Here is an 18,153-nt window from a genome sequence, read left to right on the forward strand (position 1 = left end):
AAGTGTAAATCCTAAGCATTCATCTAAACATGCAATCCTAAACATACATCTAAACATGCATATCCTAGCCATACATCTAAAAATATCTATGTGATGTGTGTGCATGTGTCGGTGCTTGTGTCGGTGTACATCATTAGAGTCCATTGTCCTTTACATCATTGGCCTAGATACATTCTATGGTCTTGCAAGAATTTAAAGCATCAAGACAATTACAAAATCCCTAGATATTACATACTAAGTCTTTAAAGCTATAGAGATGAAGTGGGAGGAGGAATGCTTATGAATGAGTGAAATATGAAATGAAATGGTTAGTAGAATAAGGCATAATAGCATGAAAATTATAAGCAAAAGGAACATTAAACAAAGTAGCAAGATCTTGTCAAAAAGGTGACTAAACTCTTATCAAGATGTACCTAAAATTGATCATAATAACAAGACAAGTGTATGACCTATGTCCCCCATATCATGACAATGTTCAAAGATTTTTATCACAATCAAAAATAGGAGAAATTATAAGGACACATTCAAGTCAAGAATCATAATATATTTTAGGCATATTTGGCATTTAATTTTCCACATAACTTGCAACACAAGTAATTGACAAATCACACTCACAAACAGTAAAAACCAAGATACAAATTAGTGGCAAGCACATCACAAGGTTACACAACAAGCACATGCATCAATTGGACAAAAAATCATACCAAAACATAGCAAAAATTTGCAAGAGTTTAACAAGAAAGCCATCCAAAACACAAGCTACATCATATGCATTTTTTATTCATTTTAACATGTAAAGTAATCACAAAAAAAACCAAGAAACACATTAAAATCACATAGGAATTTTTTAGGAATTTTTTAGCAAAGTTTTGGACATGTAAGGGTGCAAATAGCAAGAAACAGCATGCAAAATAGCAAGAAACACACAAAAAAACTAAAGTCTGCGCAGACCTAAGCCCAAGCCCACACCTGCATGGATCCTGGATCATCCGAATGTATCAGAGACGTTGGATTGATCCAGGATCTGGAACCCTAGATCAGACGGTGACAATCAAGGTCCAGGACGAACCAGACTGGTTCAGGTGAACGGGTCTGGTTCACTCCCCTATAAAAGCATGAGGACCGGTCCAACATTCATTCTTCACTCCCCTTTCTCTCTCTACGTTGCAAACTTCTCTCCCTTCTCTCTAGACTTCTGGTCATCTTCTACGGCGGGTTTCACCGCCGCCGGCGAAGATTCCGACGCCGGAAACCTAACCAACACTCAAACTCACCAAAACTCCTCGATCTAAAGCTTTTCACCGTTTATTTTTCAATCTAGACACGAATCAAACACCAGAAATCACCAAAAAAGCCTAGATCTATGTAGATCGGAACTTAAACTTTACGGTTTTAGGTTTTTGAAACGTCTTCCTAACTTCTTGAAACGAGGCTCTGATCTATGCTATTTCCTACGCTGATTATGGATTTGAACTCTGATTTTGCAAATAAACGGTGAATCTTCATGATTTTACATTTTAGGGTTTCGGTTTCAATCTTTTTCAAATCTTTTCAAGGTTTTCACTTCGATTCACCGTTTATTTTCAACTACGAACCTTCGATGATGATTATAACCGAAAACGAGAAGGTTTTTATGTGTTTACCTGAATTTGATTGGAGACTCGAACGAATAGATCCTTGCGAAGGCTTCTGGTGAGTCCTTGAACTGAAAATAAATCAGGTATTCTCTTCTTCTTCTTCACCGGTCTGATTCTGCTTCGATTCCTCTTCTTCTCACTATTTCGTCTCTGTGATCGTTTGAGTTTGTCACTTTTGTGATGAATTCAAGCTTGAATTGCAGAGATTTGGATTCGATGATGATGATTTCTCAAGAAATCTCTGAGAATCAACACTAATTTGTTGAGTTTTTGTTCAATTGATACGGTTAGGGTTTATGTGTTCTTGAGTTTCTGGAGAATTGGGGAAAAACGGTTACGATTTGATCTTTGGAAAAGAGAGAGAGAAAGTTGAATTGTGTTTGTGGTGATTTGGCACGTTGTGATTGATTCTGTTACTGCACATTGATGAGTTGGCTATTTATAGGCTGCCATGTGGGTTGGTCCTGTGAAATTGTGACACCTGGATTTGAACTTGTGAGAAATTCGGCCTTGCTGGATATTGATGAAAGGACCTTTCTGCAAAATTAAAAATTACAAGGACTAATCTGCAAAATAATAAAAAAAAGACTAAACATAAAATTGGACAAAATATGGACTGTTCTGCAATTATGAAAATTTAGGGGACTAAAAAATGTAAAATTTTAAAGAGAAGAGAAGAATAAAAAAAAGGACCTAAACGCAATTTTTTCACACTTTAAGGACTAATATGCAAAAAAGACTAAAAATTAATTAAAATTGGTAATTTGGAAAAAACTTAAAGTGAAACAACAATAAAAAACACAAAAAAGGACTAAAATGAACCAACTACTTAAATGAGGTACTTCAAAGTAACCTCTCTCTGCCAAAATTTCACGTGAAATGACCAAAATGCCCCTAGGGACTAAACTGACTCAAAATGACTCTGATGCAATTTTAAAATGGTTTTTTAATAGGGAATTAAAGCAAGAGTTTATTCAGACAAATTGAAAAGACTCAGAGACAATTTTAAGAGATTAAACAGAGCTTTGGCACTGGAAATGACTAAAATGCCCCTAGGGGCTAAACTAACTCAAAATGACTTCAACTGTGATTTTTAAAATGGATCTTGACATGAGATTGAAACAAAGGCCTATTCAGACCAATTGACAGGACTCAAACAATTTTTCAAAGATTGAAAGAAATTTTAACATAGGAAATGACTAAAATGCCCTTTTTCATGACTTTTGCAAATAACATTGAAATAAGATGCAGAGAAAGGTGCAATTGATCAAGGACAAATTCAAATGACTTGGAATGCAAGAAAAGAAGAATTGAGCTAGTATTTTTATGTCCAAAATTAGGGTATAACACCGGTATGCTTCGTTTCTCATAGACCTCTAGGCTTCTTTTCTAGGCTTTCAGTTGGTAGTTCTTCAAATGGCGGTGGTTGGTTGTTCACCACCATCGTCGTCATTCTTGGTTGATTTTCAAACGGTGGTAGTTGTAGGTTGTTTCTCCGGTACGATGGATTTGTGATGTGTGATTCAAAATCCAGATCTAGATCAGATCTGTTTGGGTTGTTCTCATTGGGTGTTACAATCCGGGTCTATCTGTTTATTGGTTAATCTGTCGTCTTCCTTGACAGATTGAATAGTGACCTCAGATTGACTGGATATTTTGGCTCGAAAGGGCGTTGAAGCTTGTTACAGTTGAGGTTTTGATGCAGGAAGCTATGGTTGATTGTGGACCTGATTCGTGTTGGCAGTCAGTCTCTTTCACCGTTTTGAAAATCATAGTCTGGGGCTATTCAATCCACACGTCGCATTTCTTTTGCAATTCGGTTTCGGTTCCGTAAGCGGTTCTGCTGGATTGTGTAAGCGTTGGGCGGTTGTTTGCTTTTGACTTAGATTTGTGCTATTTACCTTTTGGTTGTTGCCCTTTAGGGTTTTTTTTTATCACTAGGTCAGGTTTTATGCCCCCAGTTCTTCTTTGTACTCTTTATTTTATTTTAATCTTCTTTGGACGTCGCAGATGTATCTGCACCCCATTTGCCTAATTTTTTTTTGGAGAAGTTCATTACCTCTATAGGGTGAGGATGCATACTCCAAAAATAGAGTATGTATGTTTAGAGGAATTTGGATAATTGAACTGGTTTGAACTAAGAGATAAGAAGTTGGAAGTTCTCGGTTTAAACATGGACGGAGGAGAAAAACTAATCTAATAACTAGTTACTAACATTTGCCATTAAGTGTATATATGTTTAAAATATAGAACTATAAGATAATAAGTATTTGTTTTTTAAATATTTAATTTTATAAATTTACATAAATAATTATATAAAGAAACGCCTATAATGGAGTAATTAATCTTTTAAAAAAGGGTTATGCTAGCAACCCTAAGACACTTGTTAAGAAGATAAAAATAGAAATAATTGTTGAATTTAATGAAGCTAAAGTCAATTTAAAAGTTTCAATGTAATGAATTGCACAATTCTCAAGATAAAGTTTTCACATTAAACTTTTTATCAAATGTCCTTAGAATACTTGTTAGTATTTCCTTTAAAAAAAACACCTAAAATAGAATAGTCAGGTCAATAAAAATCATATAAAACTAATATCCTATATTGATATGGAAAATGATATTAATTGATCCAAAATATTGTATGTATAAAAGTCCACGTGCTATATCAAGTTATCTTCAAAAACCTTTTGGTTCAATTATTCAGTACTATTACAATTATTCAATACTGTTACAACTTACAATAACACGCCAAAGAAAAAAGTACATAGAAGACAGTTGTGATGGTCTCTATTTTTCAGTCTCATGCTCATTACAATCACCATCGATAAACCACATTTAATAGCTTTATTTTAGAAATTACTTAGAAAATACAGTAGTAATTGGAAACTTAGTTCTTGGAACAATCAGTTGGAGCAAAGGAAACTGTTTTTCCTTTGAGATCGTACCCTACTAAAAAATTAAATTGTGCTCTATTTCCAAAGATGGAAATACCTTTCATTGGTACGACAAACAAGCAATACGAGTTGTTGCCATGATCAACAACCAAGTTCTGAGGTTTAAGGGTAACATCAGCTCCCGTAAAATGAAACACAAAATTAGGGAACTTTGTTATATCTCCTAAGGTGAAGCAAAAAGTATATGGTGATGGAGGATCATTCACTTCCTCAACACCAATAACTCCCTTCAAGGAAGCTACCAAATCATTGTAAAAGTTTTGTTCAAGATACGTCAATGTTGTCCCTGAATCAATGATTATGTTACCATCGGTTTGACCTGTCTGAACAGTTTTTTGTCCGACGGTGATGCCTTCGAGATTGAGGAAGTAAAAAGAAGGATTCGAAGATTTGATTATGAGGGGAGTAGAGACAACGCCATTACCTTTTATAATTGCTTCATCTCCAAATTTCATTTTGCTATTTGAGTTTAAATTTGGAGGAATCAAACAATAGGAAAATTTGTGACCAATTGAATCACCTAGTTGTGAAACTAGTGATAGTGGTCCTGCTCCAAGACCAACTAGACCCGTAGCTTTACGGCTTCTTTTAAATGTGACATCATTTTGATGTCCACATCCAAAAATTGATTTAGGAAATGTAACATCTTTTTCTCCAAAGTTAATGGATTCAGTACCCAAATCTCCAATAGTGTAAGAGTTATCACCATAAGTGTATATATACTCACACTGATTTGATTTTCCACATCCATGGTAGCCTTTGGGGAGTAATGAGCAAGATTGTGAGTCACATGACAAACCCATGAAAGTGGAAGATTTTGTTGGATCATAATAAGGAGTGTCTTGTGGAAAACAATTTTCACAAGGGGAACATTGTACCCAAATAAGGTCACTCCCCGTGTCTGCAGCAGCAAACCTTTCAACAGGTGGGGTGCCTATATAGATTTTCATGAGGTAATCACCACCATTTGGAATTATAATAGATTCCGGCGATTCGTTTAACTCGTTATTTTGAGAAAGGGAAAGTCGTTTGGAACGTGAAATAGAGCGAAAGGCCGCATTTGTGATTAACTCCGGTGAGGTAAGGGAAGAATTGTAAAAGGGTGACAATGGTGAATCATGATGAATAAGTTCGACTTCGAAGCCACTAGGGTTTTTAGTGGATTCAACAAAGGATGGATTATAAAATGAATAGAGGGCAAAAAACAAGAATATAAAAGCATGCATATTTGATAAAAGTATAAATATTTGGGAGAAGTGGAATGAATGGTTTGTGGTCATTAAATTGCTCTATTTATAGATTTCTTTTAGCACTAATTAATGAAACTTTTCAAATGTGAGATATATTCCTCCATCGAATATACCACTCATCTGTCCCAAATTATAATAGGGAAATGTTATCCGATGCCTCGGGGCACTGGTTAAAGATATGAAAAAGGAAATTATATAGTAGTTAATGTATTGAAATTGTGTAATTAATTTATAATAAAGTCAAAAACAGTTTCCCTTTATGGTATAATAATAATTCCCTTTTATGGTATGCTTAACTAGTGCAAAGGGACACCGGTTAGCAGGACCCATTATAATATAAATCATTATGTAAAATATTGTTCTAGATTGTTTTTTAATATCAGAGAAACATTTCTTTGATTCACCATCTACTTTTTATGACTATCTTTCGCTCAATGAAATACTTAATTTATATTGAGAAATTAAGATGATCCTAATTCAAATAATAACGGATTGTACTCTTTTAAATTAAGCTCTCAGAATTTACACTAAACATGTACAACGGCGATATTTGTTATTGCACTAAACTTTGATATTGAAATAAAACTTTCATATTAACTATAGTTAAAAAAAGGGTTAATTATGTTTCTAGTCCCTATAAAATAGCGACCTTGTAAGTTTAGTCCTTACTTAATTTTAATAGCATTTTTAGTCCCTATAAAATAAAATTTACTTATAATTTTAGTCCCTGCTAAAACAAAGTTTGATTAATTATCCTTAAACTCTTAAATTTTTGAACGATTTTTTTGAGACAAGATTAGAACACTATGAAAGGTTCGTTTACTAAAATTTAAAATTTTCAGACATGAAATGAATTAAATATGAATTTTTTAAAACGACAAAAGTTAAAGATAAAAAGTAATAAAATCTGGATGTAGAAATCAAATTTTGCGATAATTTTTTGCGGAGGAACTTTTAGTAATGTTCTAAACATGTCTGCAAAAAATTGTTCAAAAATTTAAGAGTTTAAGCATAAATTAAACAAATTTGATTTGAGTAGGGACTAATACTCAGGGCAAAAAAACAAAATTAGGGACTAAAAATGCTATTAAAATTAAGTAAGGACTAAACTTACAAGGTCGCTATTTTATAGCGACTAGAAACATAATTAACCCTAAAATAAAAGTTATGGATTTAAATTTGGAAAATGTTAACCGGTGCCCCGGGGGCACTGGTTAGAGAAGCAAATATAGTAGCTTTTGTATTAGAAATTGTGTAATGAATTTCTTAAAAGTCAAAAAGGTGTTACTTTTAATTAAAATTTTCCTTTTTTAGATTCCTTAACCAGTGCCCCGGAGGCACAGGTTAACAGGACCTTTTAAATTTTTGTGTACTCTCTCAAAGAGTTGGTCTAGAAAAGATTGTGATGACTGATTGGTTTCTTCCACGAAAATTGTGATTGAAAGACACATTTCCACAAAATTCCATATTGACTCGTAGGAAGACTTAATCAAAGTCATCATGAATTGGGCTTTTTCCTAAATAATTTGCCCCTTGATTGTGTTAGAAAATTGCTTTTTTGACATAGAAAACTTCACAATGACACAAATAAAATACGTAAATGCCCTCAGCGGTTGTTAACAACCGTTGGACTAAGCGTCGGTAGTTAACTACCGCTGGAAAATCACTTTACATTACAACCCACTTGTTTCTGCCACTTTTTTAATTAATTAATAATAAGCAATGTTCTCTCTCATCCCTCCCAACAACCCCCTCTTCTTCTGTATGGATTGCAAAACGATAGTTTTGAGGTATCAAAGCATTTAAATATGCCATGTTGTTTGTTAGTCAAGTTTATCTAACATTTTGTTTTTAAATGTATACATTGTATCGTCCCAAAGCCTAGCCCAAAAAATCTGAGCTTCAATGCATTTGTACAATTCAAGGAATCTGCATTTGATACTTTTTTTTTAAATAAAAACTTATCCTTAGAAGGGTTGATCCACATCACTCGAAGTGATTAAATTAAGATATAATTTTGAAACATTAACATTAAAGCTTAAAAGTAAGTTGGGGAAAAAAGTACAATAAGCACCCACATCAAAGGAGGAAATTACGGTGAGGTTTCCACTTTCCATTCCAATTCCAATAAAGAGATTAAGCAATTCACCCTTGAGTTTTTGAAAGAAATAAGCAGTATTACATTCCGTGAACAAGTTTCAGTGTCACATAACAAAAGAAGAAGTGAACAAGTTTTCGTGAACAAGTTTCAATTTCAGTCTCAAACAGAAGAAGGAGAAGAAGAGGGGGTTGTTGGGGATGAGAGAGACAATACTTATTATTAATTAATTAAAAAAGTGGCAGAAACAAACGGGCTTGTAATGTAAAGTGATTTTCCAGCGGTAGTTAACTGTCGACGCTTAGCCCAACGGTTGTTAACAACCGCTGGAGGCATTTACGTATTTTACTTGTATCATTGTGAAGTTTTCTATGTCAGAAAAGCAATTTTCATTGTGTTAACCTAGATGTGAATGCGTCCCCTTTTTCCATGGATTACAACGTGAGTGGAGATTGTAGCACCGTATGAGAAAAACTGTAAATTTGTGTTACACGGACAAAGGGCACTGTTGCTCTCAAAGGAGAATGGTTAGCTTGTAGTGCACGTAGAGATACTTCAAGAGTTCTTTTTTTTTTTTTTTCCTTTAAAAAAAATTAGACTAGAAAGACAAATGTAAATTAAATAGGAATGAAGATCAATTTTGGTCCTTGATAAAAACTTGAGTTTCGATAGTCTTTACAAAAATAAATTCACCTTTTTAATTAGAGTAAATTACACTCCCGTCCTTTAAGAGAAACTTAAATTACACTCCTCTCTCCTCTTTATAATTTAAATGTCAATGATAATTAAATTTTAATATTTTGCTATCAATTTTATAATTTAGCGAATAAAATTAACTTTTAAACAACCATACTTTATTGTCGTTAGTAATTTTCACATATTTTAATTTTATTTTGGGCATGCTTCATATTTTATAATATGGTTTAAAACTATTTCTTAATGAAATTGTGAGTAAAAAATAGCGAAAAATATGTATTCAAAATTTGATTATATTAAAATAGACCCGCAATATTATTTTTTTCGAAGTGTATTAGATTATTATTTTTTTTGCTAGATTATTAGAAATAAAAAAAATTATTGAGAGAGTAAAGTGTAGATTTTAGCATAAGAGGGGAGGGGAATGTAATTTAAGCTTCTCTTTGGGGAGCAGAGTGAAATGCTTTCTAATATATTTTGAATAAGAGGAGAGAGGAGTGTATATTTTAACATAAGAGGGGAGGGGAGTGTAATTCAAGCATCTTTGAGGGGAGGGGAGTGTAATTTACTCTTTTAATTATCGTCAATGTAACATATGAGGCTAACGAGGACGATGAGTGGTAGTCGGTACACAAGGCATGACAATGAGCGGCTCCTGACAACTTATAGGCGAACCGAATTTACATCGGAATGAGAGGGACCCTAAGGCCGTGCAGGTATGAGACTGCATGGTTGAATAATGACTTATAAGAATTTTTTGGTACTACCTATATCAACATGATGCATCTTCTTTTTGGTAGCTCATTTTATAAAAACCCCACAGTTAAGCGTGTTTGACTTGGAGCATTTTTAGGATGAGTGAGCTTATAGAAAGGTTCTCGGAAAGCTTGTGAGGGAGGACATAACACGCTGAAAAGACTCGTGTTGGTTTGTAGGGTCACTCGGCAATCCAAAGATAAAACACGTTGAAAAACGGGTGAAGTGTGGAGAACCAAAAATGAACCTAAGGTCTTACATAAAATATCTTTATAATTAAACCACTAGACAATAGCAATGGAAATAATCCTTAAAAAAAACAATGGAAATAAATTTTAAAGACTAAAACGAGTCCACGTACCTAAAAAAGGGTCCCCACTCGTTAGCATTTTCCATTAAATATAATAGTATTAAGTGTGGCATTCCAAATTTAAATATAAACCATAATAGAATAAGGAGAAGTTCCAACCATTATATCACATAGATGTTAAAAGTACATTTTTCAATGATGTTATTTATGAAGAAGTGATGTGAAACAACCTCGTGAGTTTGAAGATTTAAAACACTGAGAACATGTTTTTAAACTTTAAAAGTCATTGTATGGTATGAAACAAGCCTCCCGAGTTTGGTATGACAAACTCGATAACTTTCTTTGAAAAATGGTTTTTGACAACGTCAAGTTGACACTACACTATTTATAAAGTCATTAAAAAATGAAAGTTTAAATGTTCAGATATATGTTGATGATATCTCTTTTATTTATAATAATGTTACTCTCTCTCTCAAGAGTTTTCCAAGATGATGCAGGCTGAATTTGAAATAAACATAATTAGAGAAATGAAATTCTTTCTCATATCCAAATTAATCAATGTAAGGATAGTGTTTATGTTCATTAATCCAAGTAAACAAAAAACTGCTCAAGAAGTTATATTTGATAGAATGTAAACCAAATTAAAAGAATACAAAAATAAATAACTAAACTACGAGATAAAACTAACAAAAAAGTTACTACGTAAACATAAAACTACAACAAAAAAAGTTAAAATCTTTTTTTGTTTTTGATAAAAGCAAATAAAATATAATATAAAAAAGCAAATGAATTATACCCTAGAAAAATAAAAAACAAACATAATCTAATAAAACTAAACATAATCTAAAACAGAAAAATAAACCTAATATTTACAAAATAAGTAAAGCAAGTTCTCTTGTTAAATATCAACAATCCTCGGCTACGGCGTCAAAAAGTAAGGCAAGTTCTCTTGTTAAATATCAACAATCCTTGGCTACGGCGTCAAAAACTTGATAATAAATTTGATCAGTGCACCAAACTGTAACAAGTAATAAAGTAGTAAGTTTATCATCTCCACATACATGGATTGTCATTAACTTATAAGTTCACTTAACTTATTTAAATTAAAAATAAATAAAGGGTTTTAAGAGGTTGCACTTTTGAATTGTGTGCTTAATGCAAGTAGTAGTCGTTTGCTTGGAAGTAAATGTTTTGCTTCAGAGGTTAGGCGCGGCGATTAGGATTCTTTAAATTCTCTCTATATTCTTTGACAGATTAATGCAATATTCAATACCAATTATGACTGGGTACTTGAAAAACAATGATTTGATTATGAAACCGTTATAGATATTTAGAATTACTTTTGGTAACTAGGTTGAACTAGAGCGGTAGGAAGTAAATTCTCAATGGATGATTCATAATCTAACAATACTATTTAAAGCCCTAATTCAATTAAGATGATTAAGAAACTTTCAATTTTATTTCTTGTTTAGGTTAAAGCAAGATAAGTCAACCGTATATTATAACCTAAGGATCATGCATAAGCCCTTGACCTTACTTCTGCCTACAATTAGGGGTTTTTTGTGCCTTGGGGTCTAAAAGCATTACATTCAGAGCAATTGAAAATTATATAAGACTTAAATCGTAAATGAATAAAGAATTTGCATTAATAGATTTTACCAAATAAACAAAGGCTCATCTTAGAACCCTAATTAGAGGGTGTTTAATTTCTCATAACAACAAATGACAAAAACCAAGAACGAAAAACAATGCATACTTAAAGAGACGTTGGAAACCCTAGCTGCTCCTTCATGCTTACTTTCACCTTGGAACGCCAAGTTTTTGAATGAATAAAAATGTGTTCAATGCTCTTTATTTATAGGCAAGTTTCCATCTAGGCTAAAATTGGTTTTCTAATTGATTCTGCTTGCAATTTAAGCAAGAGGGAAAAAATTTCCTGAACCATGCACATGAGGAGTATGTAGGTGCCTATTGGAGCGTGTATGGTAGGGATTTTTACCCTTCTGCAGGTACCATGCGCCTGAGGCACATGAAGCAGAAAAATGTTCAGAAATTGCCAATTTTCTTCATTCTTTGAGTGGTCTTCTTCCATGCTTTCATCTTGGGACATTAATTTCCCTCATTATATTTCTTTCAAAAACCTTCTTGAACTCCATGGATCTTCATTCTCTTGCCTCCATAACTCCATGGGATGTCTTGATATGTCCATTTACATGATTTTTGACTAAAATACTCAAAACACCTATGGAGTTGTTGGTTTTAGGAAGAAATAAAATTACATGTACTCAAATGATAACAATACTAAATGTCTCTTAAACCATAAGAAACTTCTCTAAGAAATATCTAAATTGACCCCAGACTCTACTAAAACGAAAAAACATAGGTGAAATATCATCATTATGTTTAGTGAAACAATTCATTTTCTAATGGCTAATACCTTCCAAGAGTTAAGGCTATGAACATTCTCCCTAAATGACATTAGTAACATCTGTTTTAAATAAAAAGGACCCTCTTAAAAATCTATTTAAACTCCACACCACTCACTTCACAAACTAACTCCACTATCCATCTCACATTTTCTGTTTCTCCATCCTTTGCCGAAAAACTCCCAACTTCTAGTTAACCTTTACCATACCCTTAAACTTCATCCATCCATGGCATCATATTCTTCTACTCAACCTAAAAATGTTTCAATCGTGATTGAAGCACAAAAGAATATGGTTTGGACTTCCAAGATGTTTAACACGTATGAAGATGCTCTCATGGTTCTTTGCAAGAAAACTGTGAATTTCAAGAATCTTTCTAAAAATGGGTATGATCTTCTACCTACTATGGTTTTTCAAGGCTAGGAGCACTTCCTCAACAAGTTGGGATAACAAGCTTATGTATGCTTTGTTTTTAGCTTTCTTACCATCCCTAGCTTTGGCCTTAACTGATGTCGACAGAACAATTGTTGGAAGTTTCACAGTTGAAGTAGTGGTGAAAACAATAGTAGTCTTAGGATTTTCAAGAAAGGAAGACTTTCGATGAAGCATGAACTCAAACTTTGGAGATTTGATATTTACTAAAGATTATTTAACTTAGAAAGTTGCAGAGATGCACAGATTTGTGGATGCTATCTAAGATACCATTAAGAACTCTTAGATAGATACCATTAAGAACCCTTAGATATCTTCTTAATGTATGTTATATTCTTCGGTGTATACCATTTTCGTGTTTTCTCCAAGTCTTAGTTGCTAGGAACCCTTAGGAGTTTGAAATTGTTTTTCTGCTGCAGATGTATTTTATCAATATCTTTTATTAAATATAAAAGTTTTTATTGATAACAAAAGGGGAGTAAGAGTAATAGCTTTCATCTTAAGTTATTATCTGTTTGCTTACTTTCTGCACTTTAAATATTATTATTCTAGCATAAACTTAGGGGAAGTTTACGACCCTCATTCTCTGTTGAGTCAAGTAATTATAAAAGAAAATTTGTTCATCAAAATCTGTGTTTGCCATCATTAAAAAGGGGGAGATCGTTAGTCCAAAATTGCTTAAAGAACAACAACACTTATTATTATTATTATTATTATTATTATTATTATTATTATTATTATTATTACTACTACTACTACACTAATGTGCGTTTAAGTGTGTAGGAAATTCTAAGTAAATGAAGTTATGTTTTTGAAACTGGTTAATGCTCTGGAACCAAGTCAACACTTTGGACCTTGAAGATAATCTCTATGTCATAGATAAACACAAGACTCTATATCAAGATCAAGGTCAAGCTCTATGGTACGAAAGTTAACACTCTATGGTTAAAGCCTCTGGATCTTGAGATCCTCTGTACAAAGTGTTTGCTCTAAACATGTCACTGATGCAACGACTATTTCTAAAGAATGGAAATAAAGTTTTGACTTACATATTTGAGTAAAACAACATTGAAGTGCATCATTGATGGAAATGAATGATTGATTCACTGAGCATTTTATATGAGAAGATTATAACATTCAATCAGGTAATTAAAGATAAGGATTTCTTCAGCAACAATCATTATCTCACATCTCCTATATAATTGATTTGCTTTGTCTGAACAAAGTTACACAACACACATATGCAATATTATACTCTGATTATATTCATTCTATTGTATACCTTGTCTAAGAAACATAAAGAGATACACTTGTAGTGTATTGAGCTAAAATCTATTTACTACTCTTAGTGTCTGCATAAACACAATTTTTTTGTAAAAATTTGTAATCCTCTAGTTTGAGGTTAATAAATCGTCAAGGTTGGGGAAAGGAAATCTAGGCCTAGGTTATCTTAGTAGGTTTTTGTAATATGTTGATTATAGTGAAAACTCTTGGAAGTGAAAAGGGATTGAAAGTAACACAACCTAGATAATTGCCTGTATGTTTTCCTCTTCCCTAATCTATTTACTTTCATCTATTCATTCATAAATTTAAAGATAATTCAAGTAGGTAAAAAGAAACCAACATAATCCAAACCTCCTTTTCTTGTGTTTTTGTCACCTTGAGAGCCTTCTGTCAAAGAGGCCTACCAAAAGAGCAATGTTGCTGAAATTCTGACCTTGCAACCAACTTGCTACTCAGCTAATTGTGAATCTGGAAAAAAAGAAGATGATGAAAGGCTAATTCACAAGGACTTAGTGCGGACACAACAACCACCAAATAGAAGGGAAACATACAAATAGTTATCTTTCACAAATATAATATCAATTTACAAAACTAGTAACCGTGTAATATATAATTTATCACAATCAAATAAGAATATTTCAAAATCCAATGTCATAAAGAGGCAAACATTAAAATGAAACCTATAACGAAGTATAGAAAACTCAATTTAGTGAAAATAAATCACACAAAGAGAACTGAGAGACAAATCTGTCTTGTTCATAGCTCTTTGCTTCTATGAGCAGCCTTCCCCATTGCGGTTGCTCCATCTAACGAATAATTCTTTTCTCTCGACTCAGAAAAAAGTAAGATATTTCTTAATTAGAGTGTACATCTTGTTAATATCCCTATTCTCCTAATTACGGTCTTTCCATTAGATGCCTCCATCTAATAGGTAACTCTCCCTAATTGTCACCACATAACTATGTGCACATAGGTCGTCACAATTTTAACCTTATTTATCAAAACACACATTTCTAAAAGGGTCTTGTTAACCAGTGCCCCCGGGGCACTAGTTAAGGAACCAAAAGTAGAAAAAAAAAAGTCAAGTTTTATATTGAAAAGAACAGTTTTTTAACTTTTAAAAAGTAGAATACACAATTTTCAAGACAAAATTTCCTTTTATAATTCCTTAACCAGTGCCCCGAGGGCATTGGTTAACATTTCTCTTAATTATAAAATCCTCATTTTATCTATTATTACCTCTAAAATAATTTCTAAACAACCTACACATGTCTAAATTTGCATTATTTGAATTTTAAGTTGATGTATATGCCTCCAAGAGTCACAATGTTCAACGTTCAAGAGATGGATAATCTTCTCCTTCCTTAGAGTATTAACCCTGACCCCAGAATTCTACCAAAAATGCACCTGTAGAACTATACAATAGCTTGCTTAGATATGAAATTATCCTGAAGAGAGAATGACATATGGAAGAAATTTGATGATTGAAAAAGTACTGAAGAAGAATGGGACACGGATGAACAACATGGAACAAAGGAGAGGAAAGGTAAAGTGAAATGAATAAGGGAAAAAAATAGATGGGAGGAAAATGTCTTGAGTTTTTTAGTGTGATGTTATATTTTATTTATTGATTTATTTTTATATAAATGAGAAGGTGCGTTTCAATTTTCATTACACATCCAAGTTTACATCCCAAATAAATCTTCAAGGATTCTTCCTAGTCATGCTGGTAGTTAGAACTTGGTTGCTGCAGATCAATGGACAAATTTTTATGATAAGGGTGCTCACGTTGAAGTGCCAGAATCTCATTCACCTTCTTATAACATGACAAAGCACACCAAAATTTGTTGAATGTTATCCATCAATGCTCTATTTGTGTATATCAAAAAATATATATAAAACATAACTATACACAAACAAATGAGTCATATATTCTAAGCAAAATCGTAAACAAAGTACTTAAACTATTACGAATTTTAATCCAAAGAAATAAAAGAGTAAAGAAAATGCTAACCAGTGTCTTTATAATATTGTTTAAGGAATCAAAATATATAACTTTATATAGAAAAGTGTGTATTTTTTACTTTAACATGTTCAAGAGATAATTTCTTTTTAAAATTCCTTAAACAATATTCTTTACGACACCCGTTAGTCTAACACATTGTAATAATAATAGTATCAAACCATTTAGACTGATCTAATTCATTTATTTTCCTTGCAAATCATCCTTTTGGATATGGTAGATTTCAGCATTTAACAACGAGTTTTCTCTTTCAATGTCCTTGATCTCTTGCTCCCTCCTATTGTACTGATCCACCGCTAGTTGGACGTTGAAATTCCGCCATTTGGAGGTTTTCTCAATTATTTCAGCATACATTTTTATGAAGTCTCTATCCTCTATCTTCTTCTTCTAAAAAATTAAAAATGGAAAATATATGATATATATATATATATAATTAATATTGATATGAAAAATTTAGGTACAAAGTAATAACTTTTTTCAAACTCCTTCTTGTTGGTCTTTACCTGTAGGCTGTTAGCTGTAGACTGTAGTCAACCCCAGAATGGCAAATTAATAAGTATAATTCAACAAAGCTATAGTAGATACACATAGAGAAAATAATAATATATACCAAAAAATAATATTATATTTAACCTGAGTGCTACTGCATGCAGTGCTCTCTCCTGAGGTCTTGTCCATGTCCATGTCCGCTTTGTGGATAACCTGTAACTCTAAGCAAGTAAGAGCAGTTTCCTAGTTCTAACAAAGAAAAAAGGTTGAAATAAAGTTGTAACGAGCTTAACATAGTTCAATAGAAAAACTGGTTTTGAATTATAAAGTAAAAACTGGTTTTCAATTATAAAGTAACTACCATTATTGTGACATGTAACACATCCCCTTTTCTCATAATATTATTTGAAATTTAAAAACTGAAGTCATATTAAAAATATGAGGATGCTTGGAACACAGTCAACATATGATCCTTTCAACTATTTACGGATTTTGCTAATTGTTTTTTGAAAGTATCTACACAACAAAGAGATGTCTTTATCAGTCCAATTGTTTTTCAAATCCGAGTTCGATTCCTAATGTCGCACATTTGAGAGGTAGCCCAGCTAAAAAGGAAAGTCAGATGATTTGCCGCCGATTCGAGGATTAGTTCTATAGAAAGCCTAAAGATCTTAAGCTTTTTTTTTTTAGAGTAAAGAAAGATCTTAAGCTCTAAGGTTACCTTTTAGTTCAATACATATAATTAATTCCCAGTTTCCAAACAGCAACAAAATCTATTCCCAGATTCCCACATCAACATAGGTGTCGAATGGGCCGTTCCTATGAAATAGGAGGCTCGGTTCTATTTTTAAAATTGGCCTCAGTAAAATCAAAACGCAATTTTTTTTGTGTAGCTAGACTTCATTAAAAAATCAGAATCAGAAGAACTTTTAAACACGAAACAAAACAAAATAAAATTAAGTGAAAGAGAGGTGAAATTTAGCTAACGATGCCGTTTGGAATGTCACTCCTACGTCGTAGGAAAGGGGAAAACGAATGGTTTATGCGAAAAAGAAATAATTGTTGTGATTCTTTCAATGGGGGTGGGTATTATAATTTTTTTTGAGGCCCATAGTTTTTAGAGGCTTGGTGCAGTAGCGCTTCTTGCACTCCCCAAGGTCCGGCCCTGGTGTCGATGTCAGACACCGACACACGTGTCTGGTACCAGGACACACCTATGTAATGGATTCAATTCAATAGTCTATTACAGAGAACTAAGCAACATAATCCTTAAGTACATAAGTACATGATAGAAGCGAAATTGGAAGTTAAAAAAGGACAGAGAAAAGGAGAATAAGAACTATCAGAGAAAGAGAAGGAAAATCAGAATTTCAATCACATATTCAATGCTTCTTTCCTTGACTTTTCTCTTATTTATTAGGGTCCATGTTCCTAATTCCTATATTGCCCTTTTCAGCTTTTGACTCATTACAACCTACTCCGAAGAGTGTCCGTGCTTCATAGACATTAAATCAATTCCCGCACAGAATAGTAGAAAATATTAAGTAAGGAAAAACTCACTTTTGCTTGATTTGCTGCAGCAGCATCATCTGATTGACTTGTTGCAGCATCATCTGATTGACTTTCTACAGCATCATCTGGTTTGAGTATGGCTAGCTGCTCTTTGAGACATGCATTGAAGCGTTTTACCTGTGCTAGCTTGAATTTCTGTTTGGAAGTTGCCAGAAAGAGCAATAGTAGCTTCGTGGAGTGTTTGGATAGAATTTACTAAATTGACACACATTTCCTTGTAGGTAGC

At 32.9% G+C, this 18,153-nt stretch overlaps 1 long non-coding RNA gene and 1 pseudogene across 2 annotated transcripts; both read right to left on the reverse strand.

Annotated features, from left to right (window-relative positions):
- Positions 1-4,307: 4,307 nt before the first annotated feature.
- On the reverse strand, positions 4,308-5,852 carry LOC146948957 (aspartic proteinase CDR1 pseudogene; annotated as a pseudogene). The gene has a single exon (XR_015027089.1). The product of XR_015027089.1 is annotated as an aspartic proteinase CDR1 pseudogene (transcript).
- Positions 5,853-15,752: 9,900 nt separating this feature from the next.
- On the reverse strand, positions 15,753-18,153 carry LOC146948958 (uncharacterized). Its single transcript, XR_015025372.1, has 3 exons — positions 17,916-18,153; positions 16,500-16,568; positions 15,753-16,253 (listed from the first exon to the last, which is right to left on the reverse strand). It is a non-coding gene; the product is annotated as an uncharacterized LOC146948958 (long non-coding RNA).

This window comes from Medicago sativa, chromosome 2 (assembly GCF_051527215.1).
Source record: "Medicago sativa cultivar Bolivia chromosome 2, Bolivia_mono, whole genome shotgun sequence".
Lineage (NCBI taxonomy): Eukaryota > Viridiplantae > Streptophyta > Magnoliopsida > Fabales > Fabaceae > Medicago > Medicago sativa.